General features: G+C 36.3%; 1 protein-coding gene across 2 annotated transcripts in view; it reads right to left on the reverse strand.

The window, feature by feature from the left end:
• Positions 1 to 15,325, reverse strand: part of TTLL11 (tubulin tyrosine ligase like 11) — a 52,159-nt gene that overhangs the window by 16,521 nt on the left and 20,313 nt on the right. The gene's annotated exons all lie outside the window — the stretch shown is intronic.

Genomic DNA, 15,325 nt, shown 5'->3' on the forward strand with positions numbered 1-15,325 from the left:
AACCACTGGTTCAGAGAAACCTGAGAAGCCCAAAAGTCGAGTCACTCAGTTATTTGAAGAATTCTCCATAGTCTGGAATGGGTCTTACCTGCCCTGATTAGTAAGTGAGGATTCGTTCCACTATCCTTTGAAAAATTTATTCTCCTAGACAATTTAGGTGCTTGTGATCGTAGTATCTTCCAAATCACAAATGGCTCAATTTTAGGGTGTTTTTTAAAAAGAAACATGTACGAAAAGAAGTGTTTAGGTTTTCAACAAGCCTATTGCACAAATCAGAAGTCAGAAAAAGGCTGTGTTAATTCCCTTGTATTTTAAACTAAAGCTCAATCCAATAAACCATTTCAAACCTGATATCCAACACTGTAAGTGTTCACCAGTGATGCTGTGATTAAATCTAGTTTCGTTAAACTCCTACCTTACTAGGTGATGACAAGAATCAGTACAGCAGCACACCAGAGAGAGAAGAAACATCCTTTAGAGATACAAAGCAGATACTGCACACCTGGGATAAACATCTAACTGGATGTAATAGTTGCACTTGAGCTCTGTTTTTATTTCTATAGCACTCCCTAATACGTAGTTTAAATCACTGAGGCGAAGAAATGCATTTGAGGAGTCTCAGGTGCAATGTGCTGAAAAAAAATAGTTATTCCCTAATTATTAATTGAGATTCTTTATTTCCAGCTTTCTCTTTTTAAGAATAATGGTAATATCAGTCTGCATTAGCTAAAGATTTATTACTTTTAATGTAACAGAAGCAGTGAATACTTATGCTATTACCTGTCATCTATTTGAGTGCTGCAGAAAATATGGCATTACTATAATGAAATAATGGATAACCAATGCAAAACCTGCATCGAAAGACTTTGTTCCACTGTAGCAAAAAATTATTATAGAACAAAGATCATTAAATATGGTCCCCAATACTTTATTTTTTGTGGAGGTAGCTTTTATTATTTCTAGTAGATTTATTTGCATTGACTATTTGCTTTTAAGGTACTTATGTGCCTCATTATTTCTCCAGAGTTTCCTTTGTTTCTTTAGAAAAGTGTGCCTTAAAAATAGTAATACAGGATACTGCAAAGGCAAACCAGTTGTAAAGCCTGATAATATATTGAAACCAACATTAAATTAGACCACTAAGTGTCTTACAGTAGAACAGAAAAAACCTAAACCCCATGGTTTTTCTTCCCATGTGGAAATTATTCTTAGAAAGCAGTCATGATTATGCTAGGGTAGAAAAGGAGCTTTACCCTGTCATCCAATGGAGTAGAAAGCAGCAGTGCAATTGCATTTTATCAGCAGTAATCCTCCTATTAAAGCAGGTGAATTCTCCATACACAAAATAACACTCCTGGCGATTACACTGCTGTTAAGTCATGTGGCTTTATGCTTTCGTTTTGTGGCAACTGGGTGCTAGGCAGTTTTATTGCTTTCTGATTTTTTCAGAGACTAGAGAGCAATTATTACTTAAAAATAAGCCAATCATCTCTCCTGCTAAAAGATGACTGGCAGCAGAAGTTAAATTATAGAGAACATCACTGCCCCCAATACATTAATTTCTGTCACTCTGTCACTGTAAAAATTTACAGCAGATATAATCTCTTTGAAGGGGGATCAAGTCAGAAAATACGAGCCTAGTTTTAAATAGAATTTTAATTTTAATGAAAGCTTCAGGGAATGATGTTTATGCTGCTTATCTTTCATACCTGGTGATTAAGTTAATTTATACTTAATGGAAGAGGATATTTCTAATCCCCAGACAGGCTCAACATCTGTCTGTGACTATGTTTTTGGAAGCCTTAAGCTGCTTGTGATTGATGTAATAAAACCAGGATCCTGCAGAATTGACACCTGAAGGATATCTGTAAGAGGGAAAATGTTATTTTTCTGCTCAATGCCTGTGCTTAAGTCAAGCCAAAATCCCAAGCACTTAATTTTGCTGTCCCTTAAAAACCTGCTTTGCACTCCCTCGCCATTATTATGTGAGTACAAACAGGGGAATAAGCAAACAGTTCTCAGATATGGTTATGATCTAATATTCATACTCATTATGTGCAGTATCTGAGAACATGTAACTTTCTGATGGCCTGAAGCTGACGAGAATAATAAAGCTCCTGCAAAAAATCAGAGAAATAATCTCCATTTTTCCTTCACTTCTCATTCCATGTCTATTTAAGACCAAATGCTAGCAAAATAAATGCTTGCATTTACCCTATAGTTACAACAGAAAAAAAAAAAGTCTTGAAAAGTAAATATCTTGCCAGGAAAAGATATCATTTTCAACTTTGTCCCAACAAATCACAGTATTCCTGTAGAGGGAAACAAAACAAACAAACAAAAAAATTGGTATTTCCAGCTGTCATGTATATCCATGTTATTTTAAAGTGATGCTCTTCCAGAGAGGAAAGCAGCTACCAGATATTATTACAAAGCAGTCCGTCAATACTATCACACACTGGAAAAATCTACGGAAATTCAAAGCAACACAGAATGGAGGGAGGAAGACCTAGAAGGTGAATGGAAGTCAAGTAGCAAAAGAAAAACAAAAAAACAAACCTGCAGGTTTGAGTGCTTCATCTAAAACTGTTTCTGAAAAGGGATAAGATAGTGCCCACAGTTGCCCAAATAAGTCTCCCTGGAACAACTAGCATTTACACATTAACCAATAACGTTGGGAACATGTTAACGGAGTGCAGTAATATTTAAGCTCCAATACTATATCAAGTGTCTTCTAAGAATGTCTGACATGCATTGCTATAATTTCCTCAGGCCTAAAACCCCCTTGTTATATTAAAAATACCCTCAAAAATCTTATTATTTATCTATCTTTGTATTAAATTGTTAGTATAAATTATAGAGTTTTCTCTCCAGTAAAGTAGTGGAACACTTTTAAAATATTATCAGTACAAGCTGGACCCATGTTGTGGCTCTGTTCTCCAACATACTTGTTCCACAGCCGTTGACTGGGTCCATCCTGGCACAGACGACTGCCCTGACAACCGGGGAAAAGGCAGCACAGAGAGAGTTGCTCACTTAAAGCAAGGCTCCAGATCTAGAACAGTGAACACACATGTAATGTAGCACCATACCAACCGACGTACAAAGCATGGAACAGCGCACTTAAATACGTCCCAAGAAAGCACAGTGAAGTTTGCTTTCGCAAATTAGGAACCTGCATTTAAACTCTGGCACTTTCTAGCCACTGAATTAATCTAAGCAACAATTTCCAGTTAAGTGTCCATGCGTAAAAGTCTAGTTAACAGGAAATTCTTACATTTCCCTATTTATCAGGTTTTATCTCAGGGAATCTCTGTCGTATTCACATCTCCCTGTCTTCTACTTCTGTGGTCCCTTAGGTTGATTTTGCTTCTCCCTCCTCTTGGTTCTCCTCTAAGGATTGTCACATAACTTTTATTTTACAGGACGTACTTGTTCAGAAACTACCAAGTCTCTAATCCCACTGGTTTTGCTATTTTCTTGGGAAGGAAAAAAACCCTACATCACATTTTTATATCCCACTTCAGAGGTTACTGGGTAAAGAAAAACCTAGTGATTCTTTATTTTATTTTAAAGGATGAAAAGTAATTAAGATCTCAGCAACTTCAGCTGAAAAAAATTAATGACTGCATGCAAAAATTAAATTTGCAATGAAAAACAGCATCCTTTCTATCTCCCTCCAAGTATCTTAACAGGTTTACTCAAAACCTTTTAAAAGCAAGAGGGCTTTTTCAAAACAAAGAAACTCTTCAGACTGAAAAGAATATGATAACCTTATTCAAAAGATATTGTCTCATTTTTAATATTTAGAAATATCTAAAAATCATGCAGAAAAAATTTGCTTCCATTAAAATTTCAGTTAGTGTTAGAATTGAGCTGACTTTTTTCAGGGCTCTCCCCAAACCATGCATCCGAGTCAGTGAAACCTGCCAGCTGAGACACACTTTGCAGTCAATGAAAAGTACTAGCAGTTACTTCAGTCCGTCACAAAAAAAGAATGGAGTGTATTTTGTTCAAACTAACAGTACCAAACTTGGGCTTTCATGTTACAGTACAGTGAATTAATGCTTTGCATCAAATGAAAATAAATAAATGAATTGTGTTATTTCTTGTAATGACATGGGGTAATTAGATCATTAAATCTGCTCTATAATTCACAGCTGCACCAAGATCAACAACTATTTGCTACGCATTCTCCCATTCTTAACCCTGACATCTAAACACATTGCAAATAAATAATTCTTAGAAGGCATCTGCATGTAAGGACTTTCCACTGGTATTCAGGGATATAATCCATGTGTATGCATTCATTTATTCCATTTTACTGTTACCTTAATAAAACACTGTTATGTGGCCCTACTCCACAGAAATTATTTGTTTCTTTTATTAGTAAGGTGATGTACCTTAGTATGCCCTTGGCTGATCGATTTGTTATATCATCTTCTAGGCTGCATGAAATCTTATTTTTTTAAACCAATTTGTTCGTGGGTTGTGCCATTCCTGAGAGAACATAAAGTACATACTGCAACTCAGCAGTCACATGAAGAACTTAAAGATACAACTGGAAACCAAGACAAAGTATTCAAGGCTCACCCCATAGATTTCAGGCAATCAAAACTATCACAGTTGGTCGTAGTTTTAGGTACATGTAACATACAGCTTGTAAAGATGGCAAGGAGACAGGTAAGAATTAAGACATTTTTATACTATAGTCAAATATACACATAGGCATGCTGTATATACAGACATATATACACAAATACACACTGTATACACTACAATTTAACTTTATAGTAAATACTTGTACACGTATTTTATGAAAATTATCTGGTGGGAAGCAATTTAGTATCAGAAAGATTACAGAAAACTAGAAGTTACTGGAGTTTACATTATAGACCAACTGAAAAAACTAATTTAAAAGCGAGTTGCTTCTGTGCAGCACAAACATACATTCAAGAAGGTAAAAGGGAAAAAAGTCAAATTAAATAAACATATATCCTTAATTTTAGACAAGGCAATTAAGCTAACATTCTGAAAATCAAATTTCATTCAAGAAGTATTTAACTGCAGGTTAATAATGGAAATTGTGCCGTATACAAAAGCCATGAAAAGCTATATACTGAAGAGTGCAGCTGAATCACTACTCCTGCAGTAAGCCAAGATACCACCCAAAAACTAGATTATGTTAGCAAGCTACAGGGTAAGCAGAGGTGAAGATTATTTTGCTGATAGCAGAAATTCAGCTCAAATGATTAGCATATTGAAGTATCAGGAAAAAAAAACAATTTGCACTCAAGCCTAACTACTAATCACCTTCCCTGTATGAACATGCAAATTCAGTGAACCCAGTTGGACAGACAAGGCATGCAGATGCTGCCTCTGCTCCATACTTCAAGACAGAGAGAAAAAATGTGTTTTTAACTTCACACCACAACAGCTTTCTTGTACTGAAAACTAAAGAGGAAATTATAGCAAATCCAAAGAAAGAAGATGTAGTACTATCTCTTAAACATGTACTTTAAAAAAATTAAGCACTTAACAAAGGAAACAACTGCTCATTTTCCTCCTCTTCTTTGCACTAAACAGGCTGCAACTAATGCAGTCTAGCAGAGGAAGAGAGGAGATGGCATTTGTAGAATGTGTACAGAAGACAGAGAATAAACTTACTTCCTTTCCCTATACAAGGACCAAATTAGATTTCAATTAAATCAATTTTATAACCAGAAAGTTACTTCCTTACGTAGAGTGTTGCTGAACAGCCTGTTTTCCGGTTAGACAGCACACTAAGCCATGTTCTCCTCTGCCCTGGTACCCTCTTCAGTTGATTCACTAGGCACAAATACATTTGTTTAGCTTTTACTACACAACAGTTTTTCAACTTAAGAGTTAGCCCAGATTAACACTCTTTGACAAAATGTATTGCACTTTCAGAGCTGGATGGATGCCTAGATCACTGAGGCAGAGAAGCCCAAAACAACCTGAGCCAAGTACTGAAAATTAGTTGGAAATTAAGCCCTTGTTCAACACAAAAACACTAATCCTTTTCAGGCTGGAGACACGTCAGCCTTGAAGGCTATACACAAGAAGCCCTGAATGGTGGAAATAACATCTAAGAACATCAAGGACTTCTCTACCATATTATTTTTGCAAGCCAGTTTACCTCTGAGGTAAAAGGAAAAGGTGAATGGCCTTAACAACTACAGTAATTGCACTCTCTCAAAGGTACAGAAGCTAGCTCCACCAAACACTTAAGTATGCACTTAAGTACCTGATGAATAAGTTCAAAATTGCTATTTGTTTTATATCCTATCCAATGTAGCCTGAGCAAATTTCTGACCATGCTTAATCTGAATTTTCACTGGTTTCAGCTGAAGCTTGCCATCAGCAATGGCTGGATACAGCAAACATCTCTATGCAACAAAGCTCCCAGGGATGCTTTGAAGTATTGCTGAGTTTGTTTAAAAAATCAAACCAAAACAACACAAAAGAAGCTTACTTTGTTAGAATTCAGTCAAAGCAGGAGCACACACCAAAGGAGCTCCAACATCTATGCTGGCAGTTACGGAACAAGGCTTGAACAGCCGCCGAGCGCCGCGAAGCTTTGCTATCAGGCTTTTTACTACAGCTCAGTGAAGTCAATGGGACTCTTCTTGCCCCAGTCATTACTGCTGGTTATGAGGAATGCAAAATACAGCGTGCCTCAAGCCAGATTCTGTCACCATTAAGACTCACTTATAATCTCTAATCAAATAACTGAATTCAAAGATGTATTTAGACCCACGGCCTCCACATTCATTTTTATGCCATTTGGAAGGAGACTAAGCAGCCACCCCACTTTATTCCTGACCTCCCTTCTTTTTGGGCAAACCTTGAAGATTACAGCAACTTTTATGGCTGTACTACAAAGACTGGAGGAAGGGACATATTCTGATAAAACCTTCCTTTTCTCTGTATTTTATCACAAAGGTTTTCTTTCCATTTAAGAATCATCGTAAGAGGGGAAAAAAAAGCAAAAAGACTTCTTAATGATCAACTTAAAATGTAATACTGTGTGAATATCTAAGAGATGTAATTGCTATAGTATGTTTTGATGTATTAGAATGTTTGCAAAGTTCAGATTCTATGGAAACACTCTTGACAGGTCACATTCCTCAGTTTATTTCCAATCCTTCCTCTGTTGCTCACTAGAAATTTTAGAGAGCAAAAAGAAAGACAAGAGATGTCAATAAAAATGTAATTAGATTAGCTGCATCTCAAAACGTTGTGATTCAAGTCTAATTGGACAAACCAGTCTCCATTTGCAATTTGGTAACATAAACCCAGACTTCGGTTCACACCGGAGCTAGGGGCACTGCAGCACGCCAATTACTGCAAAAGCATACTACCGTTTAGGACCAATTAATTTCACAGTGCTGAAAATGAAACCTTTTAAAATTCTGCAACCCATATCAATTCTTGTCCATTAAAATTTTTAAATGAACTGGGCTGTCATGAGCTTGCGTGCTTGCTTAGTACATTCTAAGCACTTCCAGCTGTCCCTCAATACGAGGTGATTTCAAGAGATTCAAAATAAGACTGAATTTACTCTTTCTGTGGAAGTTAAAATACAGTCTACGTTCAAGATATTAGTGCTTAGAATACAATATATGAGCAAACACAGACCAACTTGCAAAACTGGACTATGAATAACAGCACTTTTTGCAGTGGTGAAGGTTAAAATGGGAATAATGGTAAATTAATCTATTGTCAAGCACGGGGTTTAGTGCTGTGTTTGTGTGCATTCCAATGATATTCCATAAGTTCACCATTTTATTAGCAAAGGACTGTAAAAATGAGAAGAAAGATGAAAAGAACACCATCAAAGAATGACACTGAGAAAAATTCTTGTTTAAATCCTGATATCCTGAATACTCAAATAGCACACATGCACCAATTTATAATATTGTATAGAAAATGCAGTGACTCTAAGCACTCTATATGGGAGAAAGTAAAAGATAAAGAGATCTCTAATGATAATCAGGTTGGCAAAATGCAAAGAATGATTTGCAAACCTTAGTAACCACCTGGGATATTTACTGAAGAGTGTAGAATTGGACCTAGAGTCTTCCAGAGAAGACAACTGAAGCTCTTTTGTAATATTTTTATGTAACAACAATACATAAACTGACCTCATATACTACTAAGCATTGTAACAGGCCATATCCTGAACACTATTAATTTAAAAAGACTGGCAATGCACGGGAGAAGCAAGGCATCATCCTCTTTTCACAGAATGAAGATGGTAGCAGAAGGAAAATGTTTTGTCTAAAGGTCACTGAGTAAACTGGCTGAATCAGGAACGGAAATTGCATCTTTTATGTCCTAGTCCAGAGTTATTTTCACAAAACCAACTTTTCCTGTAATGGTTTGACAGAGAAAAACATTGAAGTGAATTACTGAATTCCTACTGTATCTATGCTAGGGATATGGTTTTAGTTATTTTTGAAGAAACATTATTATTGCGCATGTATTTACGCAATTTTAGTCAATTAAAACATTTCAGATTATGTGTGAAATAGAGCCACTTATAAACTAAAAGATCTGACCTTCTTTCTATCAGCAGATTTTATCTTCTTTTCTATGTTAGGACTGCTGCCACAGCACATTCTAATTATTTGCCGCTGTTCTGCACTCAGTATTGTATTTTCTGTTGCTGTAGTAAACACTCTTGTGGTGCTTTCCTCTAAGTGGCTATTAAAACCAATGTAGAACTATTCTGTGAGTCAAGCACTACCAGATCCTTCCCTTCTCTTCATGGAGGGACGTCTCACATTGTAGTTTGTAGGATTTCCAACAGCGCCTGTCCTAATCAATAGGAGAAAGGTTAAAAGCTCTTAAGGATGAAGCAGATAAATAATTGGAAAAGCAAGAACAGAGAGCAAAGATCAAGGCACCTATAACATTTACTTCACAAAACTGAACAGAGTAGTTGAGGCTAGTTCTTCTTGAGCAGGATGAGAAACAGCAGTAGAAATAAATACTCTCCAACTACAGAAAAACAAAGTTAACGTTTCACTAATCTGAACTGAAGTAACATTGACAAACATCACATTTAAAAGTCTCCCTCACATGTCTACCTCATCAAAAGCCGCATGGGCTAATGTAACAGACAAGAATTGATACTGAAGTTGGCAGATTGCCTGATGAAGGAATAAACCAAAAAGCCCTCTAGGAAAGAGAAAAGGTCTAATTCAATGTGCTTTCAAAGGGCTTTGGCAGAATGATCCTGAATATGAATGCTGGGTCATTTTGACTGATGGAGAAAAAAATTGTGTCAGCCTCCAAAATGAACCAGAGTAGAAAGATCAATCTCAAGAAAGCCACACATATGAGTTTATACGCTCTTGGGCAGAAAAAAGGCTTGGAATGAAGAGGTGGTGCTTGAGAAGCATTTGAATAGCTGAAAACCTGACTAGACTTCCAAGTGATAGCAAAGGGATACAGGAATCAACCTAAAGCTCTAGCAGTCAGCTCATAAAGTCAATTAGCAAATGGAAACCAAAATACTGATACTACCATAGCTAGGTTTATTACGTGCTTATTTTTATAAGCACTAAACTCACCCCATATAATGCAAAAGGCACTGACAACCCTGAGTAATGAATCCTTGTGGAACATAATAGTTATTCACAGAAGCGGAAACTAAGATACATTACAACAAGACTGAAGAACAGTCATTATTTTCTGATCAGCAATAGCTGCGACACCAGTATTCTCCTGTTCAGTATCTCCATATGTTTATGCACCGAGTTTCTGACCCTCTTAAACCACCCGTCACACAATCATAACCTTAGAATATGTATAGTGAGATAAACACAGTAATCAATGGCAAGAATGACCTTATCATCATCAAAATCTAGGATAATCATACTCTCGAGACATTTTTGCACAGTATATTTTCATATTTCCATTAAACATGACACAAACATCAGGGGAGGTTATGAAACGGAATAAAAAATATCTGGAAAATAAATGGAATACAGCCACACAGGTGATTTCCAACTTTTTTTTCCTTCTTTAAGGGAGTACAAAATTGCTCCTTACTGTCAAGAAATTAAGAATAGCATTAGGATTTGGAAAATGTCTTTGAAACATACAAAAGAGAAACATTACTGAAAGGCCTGTTTAAGACCCACATTCCTCTTGCAGTTTAGTGGACAAGGTTAGACCCATCGGTCACTAGCACAGCAGGAGACACCTCCTGAAGAAGCTGCCACTTCAACATAAGTTACCTTTAAGGCAGAAAGTATGTAAGTAGAAAACATGAATTAATTTCTAGACATTCATTTAATACAGATCACATATTCTCTTCCTAGAAACTATTGATTTTGTCCTATATCAGAGAAAGAAATCAGTTAGAGTGAGAAAGATGTGTAATCCACACAGTAGAAAAAATGAACCATCTTGTTTTGTGCAAGAAAAGAGTAAGATCTTTTGTGTAGTAAGTTCTACAAAACCTTGATTAGAATTTCTTCCTAGCTACATAACACTTAGAGAAAAAAAGTCAAACTGACATACATTAATATTTACAGGGTGCTCTTTGAACAGAGTGACATTAGCCAGTGTTTGCATGCTGATCTTGCAAAAATTTGAGAGAGACCACATTGGGGTTCCTCCTGCTCAGAAAATTAGTTAATCGTATTTGACATTTGCTAGAGCCACAGAATCCACAGAAGAGAATTGTACCTGACATATTTTAAAAAGAAGAAAAAAATAATCAGAACCTCACAAATAAATTTCAAGGCTGAATTCAAACAGAAAAACACTGAAGTGGTATGAACAGAGAATAGCACTCAAGAAAAGATAAACTAGCAATGAAACGGCAATACTATAATAGGTAATAAAACAAAACCACTCATTTTTGTAGGCACAATGAATTGATTGTTTTTATAACAGCCATAGATTAAATTACATTTCGTTTCCAAAGTGTTTCAATTCTTTCCTCTGTCAATGGCTATTTCAGTGCTGAATAAAAGTCATTATATTACTTAGGGGGCTGCACCTTCATCATCTCTAGCAAGTAAAAAGCAGATTTTATTCCATGAACAACTCATATTTCTAATGACAAACATGTCATAATACTATGCTTTCTTTGTCAAAAGACTAAAATGCTTATTTTCTGTCTTGAAATATGTAAGAAACTAGGCATGTAAATGCAAGAGATCATACTGGGACACAGAATGAACAACAGTAACAAAAATATAAAGAAGTCTCTTATTATCTCTGGATTAATTAGCATTAACAAACTAGGGCACAAATATTTTTGACAGGACAGGAAAGCAGATCATTAGCATTGATGAGATGATATAAATGGTCTTCCTAAGACATTTAGAGCAGACCTGCTCCAAACGATACTCACGGCTTGCAATTATACCACCAGTCAAATAGTTTACATCTAACATCCAGTGGAGAATATACAGTATTTGCATACAAGCCTGAGACTCGTTTTTGCTCCTCAAATCTAATGCAATTTTAAAAAGAATAAATTGCTAATAATTAAACAAACACTGAAACGAAAACATTTTACTACTATAAAGATTCAAAACTAGGCACAAAAAAGTAGAAGTTTGCGAAGCCTTTTAAACAGATTTTCTGTTGAAGTCACAATATAAACAATGATTTGCATCAGTGATTATCTTAATTAAACTGCTGTTTACGTAAGTAACGTTGATTTACTTTAAATGTTGTTCGGTGTCATTAGACCATTCATTTAATTGTGTGAATTTCCTTTAGCTGAAGTCTTCTCCCACCTTCAGCAGGCTGTGAACAGCACCTCTGCTGCAAGAAGTAAATCCAGAGCAAATTTAATACTATACAAGCTTTATACAAGTTTCTTCGTAGAAAGATTATGAAACACAGTCCAACCCCTTACCTTATACTACTACACGACAAGGATTTCACTCTAAGTCGGGTGTAGCCAAGCTTTCTGACTATCTTGCCTATTACAGACTTGGATAAAAATGCATACTGGGATTGCTTCCCAGTCCTACAAAGGGACATGTGCCTCCCCTGCTCTACACGATGCTTTGAATATGTTAAGTAAAAAACCCTACATTTCCCCATCTTTTTCTACACTAGATTTCTCACTCAAGGAGGAAAGCTCCCTCTTGATGATACAATGATCAGCTGGCTAATCTGGTACTGAAGGTCTTCACTAGATCATAAATTCAAGTCAAAAGAGCTACAATTGCTGAAAAAATGTAAGCTGGAAAAACCACCACGATAATTCTGAAATTAGCAGTGCAGATGCTCAGAACAGCAATCAAGATTACTGGCCATTACTACCCCCTGAATTCACTCTGTAGTAATGCTAGAAGAAAGTAAGCTTTGTTTAATAATATTTAACAGATTTACAGAGGAGTTTAAAATTCCATCTTTCCAAGAAAACAGCTCAGCCACAAATGACTGTGCTTGTTCCAGCATGTCATCAGCCTGGATGATTGCAATGATCTACTCAAGCCTTAAAAACCATGAGAACAGTACTGCCACACAAACAAAATCAAAGAGTTAGTATCTTCCATATTATTTTATTAAATGTTTTAATTTCTTAATTATGAGTGAAACTGGAGTTCTAAATTAAGAATGCCTAAGGAAAAGAGGACTAGTCTAGGAACCAAAGCTAGGGCAAAAAAGGCTCTACATTTTGGCTCTGGCAAAATTTCATTAGGAAAAATAAAAATTAAAAAAAAAAAAATCAGAAACCCCCTTTTTATAACCATGCATTTTTAGCTGGATTTTTTTTTAAAGCAGGAGAGCAAAAAAGCAAAACAAAACACACAACATGTAGTTGATTAGCTGCCTTCTTTCATTTCAGAAAGGGCTACCCAGGCTCTATTTGGTCAGACAGAGCCAGACACCACTCACCCTCTGGGTTACAGAATGGCTTGAAAACAGCCTAACAAAGTAACCCGCAGAGCGGCTTTCAGATTCTCTTCTTGAGAGGCTCCAAGCCGTTGACATACATCTTCACCCTGCAGAGCAGTATGTGGCTCCAAATCTGTCTATTAATAGTTACTTGGAAACTCTGCTGTCTGATATCAGACTTTGGCTACAATCGTGCTAACGTAGAGGATTCGGAAGCAGCAAGGAAATTAATGCAGCAAAGCGGGACCTTAACCTTTACAGGGATACCTACTGCCTTCAGGATCTTGACATGTAGAACAGATCTTCTGTGTACGAGGTATACGGGATTTGTCTGGCAGGGCTTGCGTAACATCAGGGAAAAGCAGGTGCTGTGCAGTGCCCACCCTGCTCATCCCTCCCAAAAGCCTCACATGTGCCTGTGTCACTTTTTATTCTATTTTAATTCCTTATGTTCTTTGCATCACAGAGTAACACAAAGCCTTCTCTCATCTCTACAACAGAAGACATTTCCTCTTCTGTTGGAAAATGAGATTTTCCTCAACAGTGATTAAAAAAAAAAAAAAAAATCTTTGCATGCATTTAAAGTTTCTGTTTAAACATGTTCTGTGCACAAAATATTAAGCACATACTTCAGTACTTAAATGGCCAGGACAAATTCTTAAAACTAAGAAAAGAACAGTCATACTGTGGAACAACAGCCACCAAGTATATTTAAGTACGTTCATTTGAACTTGTATCACTGTAGATTTTCAATGACTAATTATTGGCAGTGCCAAGATAATTACTAGTGATTGGTGCATGTAAAGACTGGAATTGTGCTGGAAAAATTAAGAGATATGTATGGCATGATAAACTGATCTTATTCAACTTAACTTTTATTTCAATATTATACATCACATGAAAGGAAGGAGGGAAAAAAATAATCAAAACTCCATAAAGATGAGGAAAAATTAAACTAAAAAAAAAATTTCTGAGCTATTAATCTTTCCTGATAATGAAGTACTTCAGGATGACTTCTAAAACTCACTTTCATTTAGATGCTTCATTTATTTTAATCTGGGAGATAATTAGAGGGAAATCAAATCCATCTCCACAGCAGAATATTTACCTGGGATGCAGCTCAGACTTCTCAGTATTTCCCCTGTGTGTTCAAACTCAGTGTTATATATATCGTTTAAACTTTACTTAGATTAATGTCCCTTACTTTATTAGCATCAAAACTAGAGTCTATAATGTTTGCTGCTGGTTAGCTATCAGAACAGGAATTCTTTCAGATTTTTTTTCTATTAACAGGCCAAATTTTGCTTTCCCTGCTGCCAGGTGCAATTAGACTAGCAAAAGTACTACAATGGATAGGTAAACTACTGTCCAGCTTTCTATCTCCAGTCAATTATTTAGTTATTATCTTTGTCCTGCAAACAGAGGAATGATGCCATTTCTCTGCAGTTACCGGTGTTTGGAGATGGAACGTGGGAGCACACGTTAGAACTGCTTGAAATGCACTGAAATGAGTGAGAGGAAGGACACAAAGCGAAAGCATTGCAAAACCTTTGCTAGCGAAGACAAAGCAAGAGCAACTGGTGCTCAGTTCCTCTCTCAAATGCTTTTACTTTGATGTAAATCTCCACAGGTGACCAGGGTGAGGTCCTTTACTTGACACTTACAGTAAGATCATGTCTCTCTCAAGAAGTTCCACACACCATGCCCAGTTCAATAAAAAGTACTTGGAAGTAGAAGGGGTAAATCTCAGCTGAACGGGTGGGCAGTTGTCACACATGAGTTCCTGTATATCCACACAAAAAGTTATCGGAATATTGCCCTTTGCAGCAAGAAATAGGATTGACTTATGGTAAAGACGCAGATATTAATCAACAAGATGCTCTGTTAACCAGATTATCCTGAAAAAAGCTGCATCACTGATGAATTCTTGCTGTGAAGAGCCAATGGTTTATCTCATCACTGACTAATCCTGTTATAAATTATTTAGTACTCAAAATGTATCGAAGAAGAATCCTCAGTTGAATGAGCATTTCACACACACTGGCGTTCTCCAGGAATTTATTCCTAATTATCGTTTGCCTTTTTTCCATATCTAATATGTAGTTAATGAATGCCTGACATAACTTCAGCATAAAAAAAAGACGTGACTAGTTACATAATTACAGGTTAAAAAATGATTTTTTTTCAGCTCCAGGCACTGAACTCATCTTAAGGGTGAAGGTTAAGTACAGGCAACACACAGTATAGATTGCTTTGCAAGACATTCTGTATACTGACCACAGCAACCTCTATGTGTGGCACTGCCTCTGAAAGAATAGTTTGATCTTATAATAATATTACAATAATAGAGAACTTGTACATATGATCAGTCATGTCTTGTTCATGGGACTCTGTCTACAAAAGGACAGCAAATTTGCACTTG

Source organism: Gymnogyps californianus, chromosome 18, assembly GCF_018139145.2.
Source record: "Gymnogyps californianus isolate 813 chromosome 18, ASM1813914v2, whole genome shotgun sequence".
Taxonomy (NCBI): Eukaryota; Metazoa; Chordata; class Aves; order Accipitriformes; family Cathartidae; genus Gymnogyps; species Gymnogyps californianus.